The sequence below is a fragment of the Procambarus clarkii genome, chromosome 35, assembly GCF_040958095.1.
Source record: "Procambarus clarkii isolate CNS0578487 chromosome 35, FALCON_Pclarkii_2.0, whole genome shotgun sequence".
Lineage (NCBI taxonomy): Eukaryota > Metazoa > Arthropoda > Malacostraca > Decapoda > Cambaridae > Procambarus > Procambarus clarkii.
Genome location: NC_091184.1, coordinates 564,609 through 586,728, shown reverse-complemented (window position 1 = coordinate 586,728; position 22,120 = coordinate 564,609). Strand labels below are relative to the sequence as shown.

The window sequence follows — 22,120 nt, the reverse complement described above, 5'->3', positions numbered from 1 at the left end:
TCACAGATGGCGTTGTCGTCACTGCTCCGTGCTACGACGCTGGATTTGGGTCCGTAACATAGCTCATATTATACAGCTCAAGCAGGGGATTCCCTGGTACTAAAGGAAGCAGACGCAATATGTCATAAGTGATACCATCTTCACCGGGGGATGTGGCTTTGCCTTTGTTTAGGGCCGCGAGTAATTCAAACTCAGTAAATGGCACGTTGCATTTATCTTCCTTGTGGAGCATGAAGTCAACGAGCCTTTCTCGATCTCCGTAACCAGCATTTAATCTGAACTGTATGTCTGGGGGAAGATTATTGAAGCTAGAGGTGGTTGCCCAAGCATCGACTAACTCGTTAGCTCTGTGTAGAGGGTGAGGGTGTGCTACTTGGCCGATCTTATCGCCTTTAATTCTTTTAATATCCTTCCATGCCTAACTGAGGGGGGTGTGAGAGTTGAGACTGTTAACAAAAGTTTCCCAGTTATCTTGCCTGAGCTCTGTCATGCGCTCCTTCGCCTTGGCTAGGGCTTTCTGAAAGAGCTTGAGCATTGCTGGCGTACTTGTTTCCCTATATGCAAGCCCAACTCGTCTGGCAGTGCGTTTCAAAGTACGCAGTTTGGGGTCATTGTAATTGGCATGGCGTTTATTACCTTTCATATCGTTCCGACTATTGGATGGTGCAGGGGGCCGACCTAAAGGGTCAGCAAACATCTGAATGCTCTGTACTAGACCGTCGTTAAATGTCTGGACTGTGGAGGGATCATAAGTGCTGTACCACGCTGACACATGAGCAACAAAGAAAGTCTTTACGTCGAGCAGGAGGAACACTGGGCCGTTTGTGTTTGAAAGTTCCACCGGGCAGGATGGTATTTCCTATACATTGAGTAGCCAATCTAGGGTGATGATCTGACAACAAATCTGTTACAATAGGTGATGTGTACCAGACGTGAGAGACGTTGAAACCAACACAGAGGTCTAGAATGCCTCCACAAATATGCGTGGGTTCAAGGTCACCCACAATCTGCACATCTTGTTGACTATTTAGTAGCGACAGCAGTTGATTCCCGTTACCGTTACTGAAGCGAGAGCCACCAATGTCCTTGTGTCTAGCATTGTAGTCACCAAGAATGATGGTTGGCTCTGCTGGAGCGCAGGCCGGAAGATCAATATAATTTAACTTTCCTGCTGGAGCATATAGATTAAACACATTGAGAATAGAGTTGCCCACATAGATCCTCACTCCAAGATACTGTTGACCTGCAGTTTGTTTTTCTGGCAGAAGTTGATGGGGTAGGGATTGTTTGATGTATAGAATGCAAGAGTTACTGGATCTGAGGTTGTAAGAAACAAATGAGGGCAATTTCGTGGGTGAGGATCTTGCGGGAACTCTGCACTCCTGGAGACATACAATATCGATGTGTTCAGTTGTTACTTATTTATTTATTTATTTATTTATGCATATACAAGAATGTACATAAGGAATGTGAGGATACAAATATGGTAATTACAGTCTTGTAAAGCCACTAGCACGCGCAGCTAGTGGTGTAAACTAGCTTTACATCACAAATTACTTTGTGATGTAAATCTGAGAACCTTTTTTTGAGGGATGCAATGTTCCAGCTAAGGACGGATAACTTAGTTAATTGTGCATTTAAAGTCAGCATTATATATTGATATTATTAGTTCACTTAATATATATTATCTATATACATATTATCTATTGCACTACGATATAAGTCCAGGAACATTTCTTAGTTTATTACCAATGTCACACATTTGCATCCAATGGTCTAGTACAATTTGTCTGTCATTTCCAGCTATAGAGTCGCTTTGAACATACTTTAGCACAACTCTGGCAGTTAACTTGCGTGGAAGGACTCCACTACACAAGATCACTAGAAGTTTCCCCTGATGGGCAAGCGAACACATGTTTGGAGGGTTCAAGGGTGGAAGGGGGAGTTTGGCGGTCATTGCTTACAAGTCCCCTCATACGCGTGAGCATCATCGAAATATCGCTGGTGGATTTTTTCTCATGTTGGAGTTGCTCTTGCAGCCGCTCCGTTTGCTGCTGTGCCTGCTGCTGGTGTTCTTGCAACCGGTCACGAAGAGCAACCACTGCTTGAACAGTGGAGCAACCCAAGGGCGAGGTGGTAGGGAGGCTGAGGTTGCGATCTGTCTCATTTTGATCCAGTTCTTTATCCCCCACTTCCAGTTGACTGTGGGGTCCAGCTGTGGATGGTGGTCTCACAGCAGGTGACATTATCCCAGAACCAGGAAGTGGCCACTCCACATCAAGAGAAGGCCCACCACTGGCAGAAGATGCAGCACCTGGTTTTTGTGGGAAATATTGACACATCGCTGGAACATTGGTTATAGAATTGTCTCTAAATTCACCTATCTTTTCGCACTCCATCACATAGTGTCGGAGGGTGTGCGAATAATTTTGTTGACACAGTTTACATTTGGTCAGGTCTACATCGGCAGATAATGAGAATTCCCAGAGATACTTGTAACCGAGTCTAAGCCGAGCAGTAGTTAGCATTGTAAATGTGTGGCCACGTCTGTGGTAGAAAATAATAATAATAATAAAAAAAATTCCATGACCGATAAGCAACTGAATGCCACTGTAAAAACATATGTATCTTCACTTGAGCTTTATATATGTCTATGGTAAAGTATTTAAAATGAAGCTTATGTTTCTATCTTTCTTGAGACATAAAACTCTTACGTTTATTAAGGAATCTGCGTGAAATAAGCATTGTTCTGAAATTAATATTGCGGGTTTCCAGCTCTACGAGCCATTAAATATGCAACTTTTATACCGCTACAAATATCTTCGGTTTTACTTTAAATATTGTCCTGGAAAAGTTTTCACATACAGTTCCTTTTTCCAGCATGGGCAACCATTTTGGAAACACCACACAAGGGTTGACCCGATTGATACATGGGTTAGATTCTATTACGGTTCAGATCACATCCACTATGGGAGAGCTGTTTCCTTCAAAAAGTATAATCATGTGGCATTATGTTTAAAGAAACAATTCCAAGTACATTCTTTGATTAAAAAACATGAGAATAAATACAAGTGTTAATTTCAAATGACTAGATATAAACAAAAATAAGAGGTTGGAAAAATGATATGTGTAACAACACCAAAACATTGGAACCCTTAGGTGATGAGAGAGTAAACAACCGCCGCCATTTTAGCAGGCCGGTGATGTCCAGCACGAGTATTAAGGGAAAACCTTGACACAAACTGCACCTATCATAAAGAAGAAGCACCACCATTGACCACCAAGTGCTCACATCAAGTCTAACTCTAAGAAACAACACTCAAGCCTTGACGCTTCTCCCAACATCCGGGGGAGAAAACCTTCACACTAACTGCACCTGTCATAAAGAAGATGAAGACTCACCAGTGTCCACAGTGTCTGAAGGTATTCACTCGTCCAGAAAGTGTGAAGACTCACATGTTAGTGCATTCAGGTGACAAACCTCATGAGTGTCCAAAGTGTGGGAAGAGATTCAGTCAACGTGGAAATATGAAGACTCACATGTTAGTGCATTCAGGTGACAAGCCTCACGAGTGTCCAGAATGTGGAAAAAGATTCAGTCATCATGGAAATATGAAGATTCACAGGATGGTGCATGTGGATGAGAAACCTTTTCAATGTGCCGAGTGTGGCAAAAAATTTAAAAAACGTGGAACTATAATAATGCACATGTTAGTGCATTCAGGTGACAAGCCTCATGAATGTCCAGAGTGTGGGAAGAGATTCAGTCGTCTTGGAGATATGACGTCTCACATGTTAGTGCATTCAGGTGACAAACGTCATGGGTGTCCAGAGTGTGGAAAGAGATTCAGTCGTCTTGGACATATCAAGTCTCACATGTTAGTGCATTCAGGTGATAAACCTCACGAGTGTCCAGAGTGTGGGAAAAGATTCAGCCGTCTTGGAAGTATGAAGACTCACAGGATGGTGCATGCGGATGAGAGACCTTTTCAATGTGCCGAGTGTGGCAAAAAATTTAAAAAACGTGGAACTATAATACAGCACATGTTAGTGCATTCAGGTGACAAGCCTCATGAATGTCTGGAGTGTGGGAAGAGATTTAGTCGTCTCGGACATATAAAGAGGCACAAGATGATACATGCAGATAATAGGCTAACACTTTGAGTGTGGAAGATAATTAAGAAAATGTTGAAGGATAATGAGGCACATAATGGTATATTAACTTACCTTTAACAGTGTGCTATCACAATGTCAGTTGGATGTTCTTCAGAGGTAATTATATTGGGTCCGTCTAATTACCACAAGCTAACACAAGCTACACAAGCTTCAGAAAGCTTCCTGTCAATACGTTAGTAATGAATAAATATGATATATTTACTCATTATAAAGTTGGTGCTGAACGTACAACACGAAAAAAAAAAAATTTAATCTGAAAAAGTATCTTTTTATAAAGAAATTAGACGAAAATAAAGAGCTGGTGACGCCAAATCAAGTCGATGATCCAAGCGTCAATGTTGTGGAGCGACTTATCCAAGACAGATTGTTGCCTGGAGAGTGTTTGCTGGCATATCAGCCTCTTGTACACACGTCGCACTTCTCTGCTCAAATTGTCACAAATTGAAATAATGGTATAAACTACAATAATGCATAGTTACAATAATATTTAGCATAAATAGCCAGAAAATATTGAAATTGTATTGAAAAATAGGTATCTGGAAGTGAAATTAACTCCATGGGACAATTGTGAAATTAACTCCATGGGACAATTATCTTTAAGATTATTTTACTTTACAATTATCATTAGTCAAATTTTTTATATGTTCATCTTGACAGTCTCTACTGACTTTTTGTTCTCTCCACTAAACTTGTGTATCCTCCATGGTGATTTAGTGACCTTTATTCTACCTCTAATTGTTTCAATTCTTTTGTTTACTTGCATTTATTGTTGTGTTTTGCTATAATTATTCTCTAATTTTAGTAGACTTAATACTTTGTAAGCTCTCATTGTATTGTTATATTATTGTATTGTTGTGTTTTGCTATAATTACTTTCTATTTTACAGCAGATTTAGTATTTTACTGTTCCTGTAATTGCTTATCTTATTGTATCGTGACATTATTTTATCTATATGCTTACTGATATTGATCCTGATCGAAATGTTCCGTCCCATATCCACACAAATCAGCACATTGATCATCATTATTGCAGGTATTACACAGCAAATCTTGCATAAAACAAACTCCTAAATAACACCTGCTTATCAGTTTACAACCAAAATGTTAGGTCACTTGGTAAACATTTTGATGATATAAATGCACTACTTACAGCACTAGGCACTAAATTATCATTCATCATTTTAACGGAAACTTGGCTAAGTAATGACTATACCCAACTCTTCAATTTAGCTGGTTATAAAACAATTCATAACTGCAGGCCTAATAAAAAAGGTGGAGGCACAGCAATATATTACAAAGATACCTTCATTTGCAATAGTGTTATTAGTGATAGAGACGACTATTGTGAATATACCTTTGCCAAGTTCTCCAGTAAATCCCTTAAATCCTCCCTGACTATCGGTGCCATCTATAGATTTCCTAATACCAACATAGCTTTATCCTCAGACAATGTAAGGAATCTTATCATAAATAACAATCTCAATAAAAATCACATCATTCTGGGAGGTGATTTCAATATTGACCTGGGTCTTCAAAACAACCCTCAAGTTGACTATTTCCATAACAGCATGCACTCCTGTATGCTAATCCCCACAATCACCAAGCCCACCCGAGTCACTCAAACATCTGCCACTACCCTGGATCACCTATGGACTAATATAACAGATCCCCTTACATCTGGGGTAATTTATGATGGAACAACTGACCACTATCCTACCTTCCTCATAGCAAACTTGGACACATCACCACCAGAAACCAAGAAACTCTCATTCAGGCTACATAGTGAATCAGCTTTAGACAATATCTCTAATGCACTTCACAATATTAACTGGGAATCTGAATTTAATAATACACAGGATATAAACTCATTAACTAACCTCTTTCTCTCCAAAACTCTAAGTCTCTACAACACTCGCTGTCCCCTCCTTACCAAACAAGTAACTGATAAAAGAAAAAATAACCCCTGACTCACAAGTGGCATAATTAAATCAGTCAACAAAAAACATGAATATGAAAAGAAATTTAGGAGTGGCTTAGTTTCAAAGGAAGTAGTTAAAAGGTACTCATCAGTGCTTACCAGTATCATAAGAAAAGCAAAACTTTCATATTATGAGACTAGATTCAAAGAAGCAAAAGGCAACATGAAAAGCACATGGAATACCATCTCTAATATCCTAGGAACTAAACAACACTCCCACAACCAGATAACACTCTCCAAGGATGGCCTTACACCGTTATCTGACTTAGAAATGGCGAATGAATTTAATAGCTTCTTTTCATCGATTGGTGCTAACCTTGCAAGTAAAATCCCACAGACTCAGGCACATAACACATATCTCTCAGGCAGCTATCCAAACTCTCTTCTCCTTTCACCAGTCAGCCCGACAGATGTTGTGTCCATCATACACTCACTAAAAACCAAAGCTGGGAACATCAGTGAAATCCCATCCATTGTATACAAGAGCGCCTCCCATGCCCTTGCACCACCTATAGCTCTGCTGTTCAACAAATTCCTTGAGTGTCATACCTTCCCTGATATCCTTAAAAAAGCAAGAGTAACGCCAGTTCATAAAGGAGGTAATCCGGCAGACATAAACAACTATAGACTAGTATTGAACCTACCCATTCTATCAAAAATATTTGAAAAAATTATCTACAAACAGCTCTACTCCTATCTCGTAAAATTCGACATTCTTAGCCCCTGTCAGTTTGGCTTCCGCTCTCAAAAGCGTACCAACGATGCAATTATTAGTCTCCTTGATATAATTTACTCTGCCCTTGACAAAAATGAGTTTCCGATTGGACTCTTCATTGACCTGAGAAAGGCCTTTGATACTGTTAATCACGATTACCTCTTATGTAAACTCCATCATTATGGAATCCGAGGCCATTCACTGGACTATATCCAATCCTATCTTAGTGATAGACACCAATGTGTAGCCATCAACAATATAACCTCTCCCATTCTACCAATAACCGTTGGAGTGCCACAGGGCAGCATCTTGGGACCTCTTCTATGTCTTATATACATCAATGATCTGCCTAATGTCTCTAACATTCTGAAACCTATTTTGTTTGCTGATGATACTACCCTCATCTACTCCAACCACAACCCACATACATTAAATGATGTTGTTAATAATGAACTAAAAAAAAGTCCACTTATGGATGTCAACCAACAAACTAACACTTAACATAGAAAAGACCTACTACATCTTATTTGGAAGCAAATCTACAAATGCAATTCAGCTTCAGATAGACAATGTAAACATTAGCAATAAAAATGATGGAAAGTTTCTTGGCCTATTCCTAGACAAGAGACTCAACTTCAGTACCCACATACAACACATAACTAAAAAAAGTCTCTAAAACAGTTGGTATACTCTCCAAAATCAGATATTATGTACCTAACTCTGCTCTCATCTCTCTATATTATGCATTAATCTATCCCTATCTCAACTATGGTATCTGTGCATGGGATTCAACCACTGCAAACCACCTCAAGTCCATCATCACCCAGCAAAACTCTGCCATCAGAATAATAACAAATTCTGCTTTCAGACAACACTCAGCCCCCTTGTTTAACTTCCTAAACATGCTAAACATAATCTCACTCCACACATTCTCTTGTGTCAACTACATTTACAAAACCCTGTTCTTAAATGCAAATCCTGCTCTGAAACTCTTCCTGGGCAGATGTAATAGGACCCATTATCACCACACCAGAAATAAATATCTCTTTGATATCCCCAGAGTTAAACTTAATCTGTGTAAACACTCTATGCAAATAAAGGGACCCAGTTTATGGAACTCACTCCCTACTGAATTGAAAAGCTGTCCAACTTTTACATCATTCAAAATCAATACTAAAAAGTACCTAATTTCATCTTCATAGTTTTTCACTTTTTGCCTTAAAATTGCACTGTGTCTATTGCTACCCAATCTCCCAACCTTTATGTTCCCAATTTGAACATCTTTACCATTGTGATCATTGCTGTCTTATATGTGCTGTCAATCTGCTGTATGGTGTTTATTAATCTTGTTTAAATTACCAATCAAGCTGTCAATGTAATCAATCAGAGCTTTAATATAACAATGTGCTTTAATATACTTACTAAGCTCTCTCATCTCATTTTTCTCTTGCAATGTATTTGTTATCATTTATCAATTCTGATAGAAATTAGCTACTTAAAATTATCTGTTAGATTAAGGACCTGCCCGAAACGCTGCGCGTACTAGTGGCTTTACAAGAATGTAAATACTGTACTATCCAATGTATTCTCACAAACCCAATGTACCTTCTTGTATATATATAAATAAATAAATAAATAAATAAATAAATAAAGCGATCTTACATTCAAGTTAATTACAGAGATATTGTGATTATGTGTTAATACATTGTTTACATCATGAGCTATAAAATATCTGCAATTTTGATCATTAAAGTGATGATTGTCATAGATAGTGGATAAGAGGTTTAGTTCTGGGTCTATACTTATCTGCATAAAAAGGCTGGTTGTAGGAAAACAAGGCAAGAATGGCAATTACAAAACAAAATTTTGATATAAAAGGGGGAAAATTAAAATATAAACAAGACCTATACAAGACAAACACAAAATGAAGAAAAAAAAGAAAAATGAGGTAGATTGCGTACAAGTACTCTCAGGTACACTGTAAGTAATATTTTGCATTTTGAGACACAGGCAAAGTCAGGGGTACAATGGAGTAAGGAGTATGGCGAGGCTAGGCAACAGAAGTAATAATGAAAGCAAAGAATAAAGTTGAATAATAAACATAGGCAAGTTTAATCTAAAGATTATTAACTATAAATAGTTTAGTTATGATCCTATAATTAATAAGAACTAAAGAAAATATTAAGGCACTCAATTAATTAAGTCCAATAAATGACTAATATACATTAAATTAAAATTTACTTTAAAAAAGTGTAACAAAGAGACTTAGGATACCTAGCCCGCACTAGATGACAAGGGGGTTAATTATGTTGACTCAATGAGAGGGATAATAAGGTGAGACAAACCACATTGGGAGAGGAAAGTGTTGAGGTTATCCTCATTAGCAATTGTAAACATTTTACCTCCTGAGGTCTTTCTCACTTTAATCAAGCCATCTCTAACGAATCACTTATGAATCGCATCTGGGTTTTGATGACGGATTTGACGCAGGCGGTGGAGGAGTTGCTGTCTTTTTCTAGTCAAGCACTCGTTGATGTAGATTTCCTTTCGTTGGGATGCAGCTGTCCGGACAAGATGCGATTTTATGGACTGGGAAGCTAGCTTGAGGCGAATTTTTCGCTGGTTCAGACCTGATGTAATCTTTTTGCCTACTCTGTAGGCAGCAATAATGTCAGTTTTATTTAGAGTGACACGCAATTCGTCTTTTATGAGAGCATGAACTATTTCAATACACTTTTCACCTTCACGTTCCACAGGAATATTTTGGGACGACACAATAATATAGTCAAGCAGCTTTTGCTGGTCCTGTTCATCCTGGGAGATGGAATGTTGAGCAGATGACACATTTTATATCATATTCTTTATGCTCAATTAGTATTAAGTTCTAGATATTAATGTTTTTTCTTGCCCGAAACGCATTGCGTAATAGTGGCTTTAGGCATTGTATGTACTAGCTCTATCTATATATCAATCCATTAATGTAACATCACTTGTATGTATATACCTTACCTGAATAAACATCTGAATCTGAATCTGATTTGCAGATGACACTAAGATCTATGATAAAGAAGGAAGTGAAAGTGATATTGAGACCTTACAAAGAGATCTACATGAACTCCACCAATGGTCAGATGACTGGCAAATGCTCTTTAATGTCGATAAATGCAAGACCTTGCCTGTAGGGCATAACATTCCACGTCACAACTACCAAATTGCCAGCACTACCTTACAACAGATAGATGAAGAATGCGACATTGGAATCAGAATCCATCATTCACTAAAAGTTGCACAACAAGTGGGAGCGGCAATAAAAAAGCGAACCAAACTTTGGGAATAATCAAGCGTGCCTTTACCTTCAAGTAAACTAAAGTAGTCCTTCAATTGTATAAGTCTCTGGTGCGCCCCCACCTGGATTATTACATACAGGCATTGAGACCTTATCTTCAGAAAGACATAGCTGCTCTGGAGAAGATGCAACACCGGACAACAAAAATCATACCAGAGCTTAGTCATCTCTCGTATCAGGAAGGGTTGAGGGCCACTGGCCAAACAACACAGTAAATCAGGCATGACAGGGCGGAGCTCATCGAAACACTTAAAATACTAAACAATTTGGACGATGTTGATCCGGACACTTTCTTCACAAGGTCAGATACAATACAATACAATACAATACAATTTTATTTAGGTAAGGTACATACATACAATAAATATTTACAAGGATTGTTTAACTTATAGGTATAGCTAGTACATACAATGCCTAAAGCCACTATTACGCAAAGCGTTTCGGGCATGATAAACTTAAATGACAAGCTTAATACTAATTGAACATAATGAGTAGAATGAAAACAAGAAATGAAAACATAGATGAAAAAGCAGCACAAATACAATTATGTCGACAAACAGCGCTCTTTAAAGAAAAAAACAGACATTGGTTGACAATAGAAGGGTAAGGTAGGTTACAGGGAATTTATTAGGTATAGCTTCGCTTTTAACTTAAACTGGTTGAGAGAGGTACAGTCTTTAACATGGTTGGGAAGGAAGATGTAACACGAACGAGGAGCAACGGGTTCAAGCTCAACAAGCCACAATGTAGGACAGAAAACAGGAGAGGCTTTTTCTCCCGTATGGTGGTAAACCCGTGGAACAGCCTACCCGCCAAAGAGTAGGTAAGGTAAACGCCAAAACTCTACTGGGTTTTAAAATACAGATAGAAAAGATCGTCCAGGCAAATGGGTACCCAGCAAACATTTTCATGTTTTTAAAACATCCTAAAAACGACATTTCATTGTTTTCAGCACGTTTATAATTACGTTTAGAAAAGGTTTTTTGAGAACTTTTATATACAACCTTAGAACGTATATAATTAACATTTCTAAAAACTTTTTTATGATCTTTTAATTACCTACATTAAAGCGTTTAGGGTAAATTAGGGTATAATAATTTTGTAATTCATATCTGAAATAGAAAGGGAGAGAAAGAAAGAAGACATATCTGAGATAGAAATGGACATCCTATATATGTATGTGTAAATTACAAATAAATAGGGTACAAAAAGAGAATTAAAATATTATATTTATTTAATTAAGAATGAGTAATACAACAAAATATATGTAATAGCTCGAAATATATAGACTATATCTATAACAGAATATAAAAGTAAAAATTTAAAAATCTATAAAAATCTATATATGCAATATGTGAACACAATAGATTTTGTGATCAAGCAGCCTGTGATTCATGTCATGCTGAGATCAGTCTGACGTTATAAGCAGTTATTGTTACTTAAAACTAAAACAAGTAAAATTTTCCGAGTATACATATAACACTATAGTTTTTCTATGACTAATAATAAAAATCTATTAATCAAAAGTTTAGGACTAATTAACTAAAAATAAAAATCTACAAGTGAATGTAAACACAGTCAAGTATAATATTCATGTAGAAAGAGAAAGAAAAAGAGAGAGAAGGAAAGAAAGAGAAAGAAAGAAAGGGAGAAAGAGAAAGAAAAGAAAAAACAGTCATGTATAATATTCATATTAGCACCATGCAATATAACTTAGATTAAGTAAAAAATCTCAGACATTTTTAAATCAAATGAAATATGAGAGCCAGAGAGAGAGACCCAGAGCCAGAGAGAGAGAGCGTGAGCCAGAGAGAGAGAGAGTCAGAGAGAGAGAGAGTCAGAGAGAGAGAGAGAGCCAGAGAGAGAGAGAGAGAGCCAGAGAGAGAGAGAGAGAGCCAGAGAGAGAGAGAGCCAGAGAGAGAGAGAGAGCCAGAGAGAGAGAGAGAGCCAGAGAGAGAGAGAGAGAGCCAGAGAGAGCGAGAGCCAGAGAGAAAGAGAGCCAGAGAGAGCGAGAGAGCCAGAGAGAGAGCGAGAGAGCCAGAGAGAGAGACAGAGCCAGAGAGAGAGAGACAGAGCCAGAGAGAGAGAGCCAGAAAGAGAGAGAGAGAGAGAGAGAGAGAGAGAGAGAGAGACAGAGAGAGAGAGAGCCAGAGAGAGAGAGAGAGAGAGAGAGAGAGAGAGAGAGAGGGAGGGAGGGAGAGAGAGAGAGAGCCAGAGAGAGAGAGAGAGAGCCAGAGAGAGCGAAAGAGCCAGAGAGAGCGAGAGAGCCAGAGAGAGAGAGAGAGAGAGCCAGAGAGAGAGAGAGAGCCAGAGAGAGAGAGAGAGCCAGAGAGAGAGAGAGAGCCAGAGAGAGAGAGAGAGAGGGAGGGGGAGAGAGAGAGAGAGAGAGAGAGAGAGAGAGAGAGAGAGAGAGAGAGAGAGAGAGAGAGAGAGAGAGAGAGAGAGAGAGAGAGAGAGAGAGAGAGAGACAGAGAGAGAGAGAGAGCCAGAGAGAGAGAGAGAGCAAGAGAGAGAGAGAGAGAGAGCCAGAGAGAGAGAGAGAGAGAGAGAGCCAGAGAGAGAGAGAGAGAGCCAGAGAGAGAGAGAGAGCCAGAGAGAGAGAGAGAGAGAGAGAGCCAGAGAGAGAGAGAGAGCCAGAGAGAGAGAGAGAGAGAGAGAGAGAGAGCCAGAGAGAGAGAGAGAGAGCCAGAGAGAGAGAGAGAGAGAGAGAGCCAGAGAGAGAGAGAGAGAGCCAGAGAGAGAGAGAGAGAGCCAGAGAGAGAGCAAGAGAGCCAGAGAGAGCGAGAGAGAGAGAGAGAGCCAGAGAGAGAGAGAGCCAGAGAGAGAGAGAGAGCAAGAGAGCCAGAGAGAGAGAGAGAAAGAGAGAGACAGACAGAGACAGAAAGACACACACACAACAAAAGAGGAGACAGAACAAAATTAAGGCAAGGAGAGAGAAGACAGAACAGAAACAACAGAGAGAGGAGAGAAATGAGAAATCATTGAAGAGAAGGGGAAGAGAAACACAAGATAAGAAAAAGATACAAGAAAAATATACAAGATAAAAATGACATAAATGAATACCACAAATATAAAAAGTAAAGGAAGAGAGAAGCTAGAAGAGACAGGAAACGAGAGGTGTTAGAAGAGAGGAGGAAAGGAGAGATTAAAAGACAAGAAAAACAGGAGAGAAACGTAAAAGAAATAAAAAAAAGGGACATTTGTGAGGAGAGAAAATAAAGAGACCAGAGAAGACCATATATCAAGAGTGTGAGGATAAAGACTTATATATTTTCTTAGTAGACATCCTCTGGCTCTTGTTGCCCTTCTTGTATACGAATTGTACTTGCAAGTTTTCCCTGAAAAGATATTAACAAAATTAATATTTAATTATTTATTTATATAAATTACACACACACAAACTTACATATATATATATATATATATATATATATATATATATATATATATATATATATATATATATATATATATATATAATATATATAGACCAGAGACCAATTATATATATATATATATATATATATATATATATATATATATATATATATATAATTTCGTAAACCTCACCCTGTAAACATTCATGTTTCTACATGTTAAACAAGCTACGAGGATGAGGGAAGGGGATGTTCCCTCCATGCTGGATATTATATTTACCAGGAAAGAGAAAGATATATTTATCATTCAGTACCTCCCTCCTTTGGTACCTCCCTCCTTTTACCCAAGTGACATGGTCACTTGGGTAAAAGTGACCATGTCTTTTTGGGAATAAAGTATGCAATGCATTATAATCTGGAAGAAAATGAGCTTGAAGCAGTTGAAAAACCTGACTTGTGGAGAGGTCATTATGGGGAACTCAGATATTTCCTTAAGGAATTTGACAAACACTTGCTGTTAGGACATGAAGTAAATGAGATGTATGTCAAGTTTTGTGAAATATATGATAATGGCACAACAAAATTTATACTAAAGCAGAGATGCAGAACTAGGAAAAGGGGAAAAATTGCCCAAACATACAAGCAATACACAGATGCGAGAAACAACAATAGCAGTAAGGAGAGGGGCAGAAAGACTGACTTTCGGTCATATTCAACAACACAAATATACATACACACACACACACATTATTGGAAAAAATTGGAATTGGAATATTGGAAAAAATAATTAAAACTAAATGGGTAGAACACCTGGAGAGAAATGATATAATTTCAGACAGACAGTATGGTTTTCGATTTGGAAGATCCTGTGTATCGAATTTACTCAGTTTCTATGATCGAGCAACAGATATATTACAGGAAAGAGATGGTTGGGTTGACTGCATCTATTTGGACCTAAAAAAGGCATTCGACAGTTCCACATAGAGAGGTTGTTCTGGAAACTGGAAAATATTGGAGGGGTGACAGGTAAGCTTCTAATATGGATGAAAAATTTTCTGACATAGAAAAATGAGGGCAGTAATCAGAGGCAATGTATCGGACTGGAGAAATGTCACAAGTGGAGTACCACAGGGTTCAGTTCTTGCACCAGTGATGTTTATTGTCTACATAAATGATCTACCAGTTGGTATACAGAATTACATGAACATGTTTGCTGATGATGCTAAGATAATAGGAAGGATAAGAAATTTAGATGATTGTCATGCCCTTCAAGAAAACCTGGATAAAATAAGTATATGGAGCACCACTTGGCAAATGGAATTTAATGTTAATAAATGCCATGTTATGGAATGTGGAACAGGAGAACATAGACCCCACACAACCTATACATTATGTGAGAAATCTTTAAAGAATTCTGATAAAGAAAGAGATCTAGGGGTGGTTCTAGATAGAAAACTATCACCTGAGGACCACATAAAGAATATTGTGCGAGGAGCCTATGCTACGCTTTCTAACTTTAGAATTGCGTTTAAATACATGGATGGTGATATACTAAAGAAATTGTTCATGACTTTTGTTACGCCAAAGCTAGAATATGCAGCTGTTGTGTGGTGCCCAACAACAGAAGTTGGCCCATATCTTAAGAAGCACATCAACAAACTGGAAAAGGTGCAAAGACATGCTACTAAGTGGCTCCCAGAACTGAAGGGCAAGAGCTACGAGGAGACGTTAGAGGCATTAAATATGCCAAAACTAAAAGACAGAAGAGGTGATATGATCACTACATACAAAATAGTAACAGGAATTGATAAAACCGACAGGGAAGATTTCCTGAGACCTGGAACTTCAAGAACAGGAGGTCATAGATTGAAACTAGCTTAACACAGATGCTAAAGAAATATAAGAAAATTCACTTTCGCAAATAGAGTGGTAGACGGTTGGAACAAGTTAGGTGAGAAGGTGGTGGAGGCCAAGACTGTCAGTAGTTTCAAAGCGTTATATGACAAAGAGTGCTGGGAAGACGGTCTCATCCTTTAACTACACTTAGGTAATTACACACACACACACACATACATATTATATATATATATATATATATATATATATATATATATATATATATATATATATATATATATATATATATATATATATATATATATATATCGGACAATTAGTAAAAAAAAAAAAAAAAAAATTAAATTATTTTACCTTGTACCTAGATCCACCAGGCCTGTTTGGTGCCTGTTTCAGTACTTCAGACATCTGGAAGGTCACATCCTCCTCCTCAACTTGTGGATGTGCGTTGATAGATGATTCTGTAAAATTAAGTTATTTATATAATAATAAATTCAGTATAACAATAATATTCTGTAAAATTAAAAGTAATTTATACATCAATCAGATAAAACTCTCCAGAGATGGTGATACACAACATATAAAGGACAAGTTTCAGAACAAAATATGCATTTAGGAATAAGGTTTTGTACATGTAGGTAGCACATGAGAAAATAAGTGGAAGGTGATCAAGTTTATATTAACATGTTAATGACTTTGTTAAGGCTTTGCAAGAATGAAAAAATATTAATAATATAATATCACCTACCAATTAATTGTACATCATTTATAAGTCAATTATTTGCATTATTATTATTCAATACTAATGATATAAAAATGCATTTTGTAATCTACTATTTATGCAAGTATTAAGCACAGGATCATGAAATAAACTGCAAAATACTGTAATGGATAAACCAATTAAGTTTACATTTTCCTATAGCTAAGTCAGTCAGTTCTATTAGCAGCAGAGAACAATTATGCCCAACCTCTATTAAATGAAACAATCTTAAGAGCAAGTGATAGAAATATAATCATTTATGCTTGGGATTATGGAATGGTTCCAAATATGAAAAATATTAAGTTTTTTGGTTAAAATTTTTTAACTTAAAATTTACATTTTTAAGTGAATTTTAAACTTTAAAAAAATTATTTAATTTTTTGGTTACTTACTTAAAATAACATTATATAGTTCTTGTTTTTGTAGAAATGCCAATTTCTTCTTTTGCCCTTCCAGACTGTATAGTGACCACAGGCCGTTTGTTCATATCTTCATTATTCTTCGAACTGTGGTTGCACAATCAGACCCACGTACACTGGTTAAAAGCATCACCTAAAAGCAACAACAAAAATGTAGTACACTGACGAATTTTGAATATATATATATATATATATATATATATATATATATATATATATTAGTTGATTTTATACCCGCATTAGGTCAGGTGATAATACAATGAAGGTGAAAACATGGGGGGATACATAAGGGATAAACATAGGGGCTGCAGAAGGCTTATTGGCCCATACGAGGCATCTCCTATCTAAACACAAAGATTAATCCAGTGTAATTGGCCTGTTATGTTGTAACATAACATATATATATATATATATATATATATATATATATTATATATATATATATATATATATATATATATATATATATATATATATATATATATATATATATATATATATATATATGTCGTACCTAGTAGCCAGAACGCACTTTTATGCCTACTATGCAAGGCCCGATTTGCCTAATAAGCCAAGTTTTCCTGAATTAATATGTTTTCTCTAATTTTTTTCTTATGAAATGATAAAGCTACTAATTTCATTATGTTTGAGGTCAAATTTTTTTTATTGGAGTTAAAATTAACGTAGATATATGACCGAACCTAACCAACCCTACCTAACCTAACCTAACCTACCTTTATAGGTTAGGTTGGGTTAGGTAGTAGAAAAAGTTAGGTTAGGTTAGGTTAGGTAGGTTAGGTAGTCGAAAAAACATTAATTCATGAAAACTTGGCTTATTAGGCAAATCGGGCCTTGCATAGTAGGCTGAAAAGTGCATTCTGGCTACTAGGTACGACATATATATATATATATATATATATATATATATATATATATATATATATATATATATATATATATATATATGTGTATATATATATATATATGTATGCCATATACATATATATGCTATGTTGTATGCTACAACTTGGCTGATAATAAAGCCATTCACAACTGCAGGCCTAATAAAAAAAGGAGGTGGCATAGCAATATCTTACAAAGATACCTTCATCTGCAATAGTCTCATTAGTAATAGAGACGACTATTGTGAATATACCTTTGCCAAGTTCTCCAGTAAATCCCTTAAATCCTCCTTGACTATAAGTGCCATCTATAGATTTCCCAATACCGACATAGCTTCATTCTCAGATAACGTAAGGAATCTTATCATAAATAACAATCTCAACAAAAATCAAACCAACTTAGTGGTTTGTAATGGTGAACAAAACATGCAGATACTTATATATAACCTGTGAATAGAGTGTAATAACACCAAAACTATTTGTTTATTGTTTTATGACCATAATAATTGAATCACTAATATGATTCACTAATATATAATCCTAATAATAATCACTAATATATAATCCATTGAGCATGCTGCATCTCTTTCAGTCTCTTTGCAATTTGAACAAGAGGGTTTTTAATTGATCGAACCATATTCTTAAAGTAAAGTAAATGAGATGTATTCCATATTTTGCAAAATATACGATGAAGGCACACAAACATTCATACCAAAACTGAAGGGCAGGATTTATGAGGAGACATTAGAGGCATTAAATATTCCAAACTAGAAGACAGAAGGAAAAGAGGAGATATGATCACTACGTACAAAACAGTAACAGGAATTGATAAACTTGATAGGGAAGATTTCCCGAGACCTGGAATTTCAAGAACAAGAGGTTATAGATTTAAACGAACTAAACAAAGATGCCGAAGAAATGTAAGACAATTCACTTTTGCAAACAGAATGGTAAACGGTTGGAACATGTTAGGTGAGAAGGTGGTGGAGGCCAAATCCGTCAAAAGTTTCAAAGCATTATATGACAAAGAGTGCTGGGAAAATGGGACACCACGAGTGTAGCTCTCCATCCATCTGATTGATAACCCAAATGAATTTTTCATGGATATGATACCAACATCAAATCATAAATCAGATGTGATCCTATCCCCACTGGATTTTGAAGAAGCCATAGACAGTATGCCTATGCACTCTGCACCAGGCCCTGACTCTTGGAACTCTATATTCATCAAGAACTGTAAAAAACGTTATCGCAGGCCCTTCACATTCTTTGGAGACAAAGCCAAGATACTGGCATTGTCCCTGACATACTAAAAACAGCAGAGATAGCACCGCCCCATAAAGGAGGAAATAAGGCAGAGGCAAAAAACTACAGACCGATAGCACTAACATCGCACATCATAAAAATCTTTGAGAGAATGCTAAGAAGTAAGATCACAAAATACATGGAATCACAGCATCTCCATAACCCCAGACAACATGGTTTCAGAACAGGGCGCTCTTGCCTATCACAGTTGCTGGACCACTCTGACATGGCACTAGATGCCATGGAAGACAAACAAAACGCTTTGACAAAAAAAAGCCTTTGACAAATGTGACCATTGTGTTATTGCACATAAAATGCGTTCAAAAGGAATTACCGGAAAAATAGGCAGATGGATATACAACTTCCTGACTAATAGAACCCAATGTGTAGTAGTCAACAAAATAAAATCTGGACCATCAACCGTAAAGAGCTCAGTCCCCAAGGGTACTGTGCTTGCTCCAATACTTTTTCTCATCCTCATATCGGACATAGACAAGGACACAACCTATAGTACTTGATCATCCTTTGCAGATGACACTAGAATCTTCACGAGAGTAGGCAACATAGAGGACACGGCAAACCTCCAATCAGATGTAAATCAGGTCTTTCTATGGGCTACAGAAAATAACATGGTGATTAACGAACATAAGTTTCAGCTCATGCGCTACGGAAAAAATGAAAATATAAAAACGGAAACCACTTACAAAACTCAGTCAAATCATAACATTGAACGGAAAAGCAACGTAAAGGATTTGGGTGTACTGATGTCAGAAGGCCTAACATTTAAAGAACACAATAAAGTAGCCGTCACAACTGCAAGAAAAATGACAGGATAGATAACAAGAACTTTTCACACTAGAGATGCTATACCGATGATGATAGTTTTCAAGACGCTAGTGTTCTCTAGAGTGGAATACTGCTGCATAATGAAAGCCCCTTTCAAAGCTGGAGAAATTACTGACCTATACTTATGCATTTATCTTCGGTTTAACACAACAGGCACCAGACACACGCTAGGCATCATACACACTAGGATAAAACAAACATTAGGCTGGAAGTCAGAAAAGAATTCCAAGAATTTTACTGGAAAGGCTTGCTGTTAGGAAAGGAAGTAATTGAGATGAATTAATGCACAGTATGTCAATTTTGTGAAATATATGATAAAGGAACAAAAACATTTATACCAAAACAGAGATGCAGAACTAGGAAACAGGATTTGTTCAACTGAAATTTCAAGACGGACAGAGACCAAAAGACACAAAAATGGAATCAATATACGAAGAGGCCAAACCCCCAAACATACCAGTAATACAAAGAGAAACAACTACACGGCAGTGAGGAGAGAGGCAGAAAGAAATTTTGAAAAAAAGGAACAAACAAATGTAAAGTAGAACAAATCATATTCTATAAATACAGCAACAACTAATTGCAGGTAAAGGATAATATTCAGAGCTTTTAAATGCATGGATGGCGAAATACTCAAGAAATTGTTCACGACTTTTGTTAGACCAAAGTTGGAATATGCAGCGGTTGTATGGTGCCCATATCTTAAGAAGCACATAAACAAACTGGAAAAGGTGCAAAGACATGCTACTAAGTGGCTCCCAGAACTGAAGGACAAGAACTATGAGGAGAGGTTAGAGGCATTAAATATACCAAATATACTACACAAATATATATACTACACATGCACAATAAACTACCCTACACAGGCTGAGTATGGTGTGTACAATAAATTATTAGCTAAAAGATAAGACTGAGTTTGTATAAATGGGGGTTAAGTCAGAGTGGGAAAATGTAAGTGGAGTGCCTAAAAACCCTGTCCTGGGACCTCTGTAATTCATAATATATACAAATAATTTAGACTCAGGTTTGATCAGCAATATTTGAAAATTTCCAGACGATACAAAAGGGATTTTTTTCTGGATTCAGGATTATTTTTTTATGGCTGAAAACAGGTTTTCAGCAATAAAAGAAATACAGTATTGCTGGAACAACCGTCGACATCTTCAAGAGAAAACCTGAACATCTTCAAGAAGTGAAGATGACCTTGAGAAGAAGTATAGGTTGGGAGAAGTATAGGTTAGGAATTGTCTCCAAAGAATTCTCAAAGAATTACTCGTTATTGCTATCCAAGATAATTAGACGAGCCAAAGCTAAATACTACGAAGATAAATTTACCCAAATAAAGAGTACCTTACCTAAAAATATGTATGTACCTTACGTAAATAAACATTTGATTTTGAAGTGCCGGACAAACAAGGCTGTGGTGGATATGTGGGCCTGAGGGGCCTGTCCAAGCAACAGCCTGTTGGATCAAGCTCTCACATGTCAAGCCTGGCCTTGGAAGGGCTTGGTGAGTAGAACAACTACCAGAACCCTATAATGCATGTATCAAGGTGTCCAGGCAGTGAGCACCACATAATGCAGTGCAGTCCTGTAAGAATAAGCACAGTAAGTATGGGCATGGAGGGGGTGCAGCAGTGGCTTGTGAAGGGCTGGAGAGTAAATGGACATGCCCAGGGGTAAAAAGCATTAGGGTAACAGAACATAGCCCATAAAAATAGTAATGACAATGAATGAATAATTATATGAATGCAATAATACTTCATATCTCAATAGGAAAACTAAGCAGGGTGCAAGACAAGGTACTGGTGGTGATAGTGGTTGGTACAAGTCCTCACATCCCCACAGACACCAGTAACAGCCCTCACCTCCCAACACAGTACCCTTGTAGCGAGTTAATCTTATACTCGCTTCATTATCTTATAGCATAACTAATTAACACTAATTACAGAAGCTACACAGGTGATACTTTGGTGTGAGTTGAGCGCACTGAGCGTCGGTATCGGTACACCCTTGTTCCTTAACAACCCTTTGGACCTATATTACAGAAAAATAGAATCAATTAATTTAATAAAATATAAAATATAAGTGCTTACTTACGATAATACTATCGGTGGAACACAAAATCTTCTTCTTCTTGATAGTAGGTGCAGTTTGCATGAAGGGTTAGTCCTCTTCTTCTTCTTCTTCTTGATAGTAGGTGCAGTTTGCATGAAGGGTTTGTCCTCCCGATGACTGCACCAGTACAGATGTTGGTAGAGGCGTTTATGTTGAAGATGATAAGAGTTTCAAAAGTGCTTGTTGCGTTGTGCTGTAGACAGAGGAGCTGCGACTAAAACAGAGGTGGATGTTAGAGGGAGACTTGCCGCACCGTAGGGCGGTGTGTTGTGTTTATGGCGTCAGCTGATCCTTGGTGTTGCGACGAAACATTTGTTTTCTG

General features: G+C 37.2%; 1 long non-coding RNA gene across 2 annotated transcripts; it reads right to left on the bottom strand.

Annotated features, from left to right (window-relative positions):
- Positions 1–12,966: 12,966 nt before the first annotated feature.
- LOC138371336 (uncharacterized) lies at positions 12,967–21,856 on the bottom strand. 2 transcript variants are annotated; one of them, XR_011230400.1, is made up of 4 exons: positions 21,781–21,856; positions 21,036–21,271; positions 15,803–15,909; positions 12,967–13,552 (listed from the first exon to the last, which is right to left on the bottom strand). It is a non-coding gene; the product is annotated as an uncharacterized lncRNA (long non-coding RNA). The 2 variants fall into 2 exon arrangements; XR_011230399.1 differs by lacking the exon at positions 21,781–21,856 and having other exon boundaries at positions 21,036–21,704.
- Between the last annotated feature and the right edge of the window lie 264 nt (positions 21,857–22,120).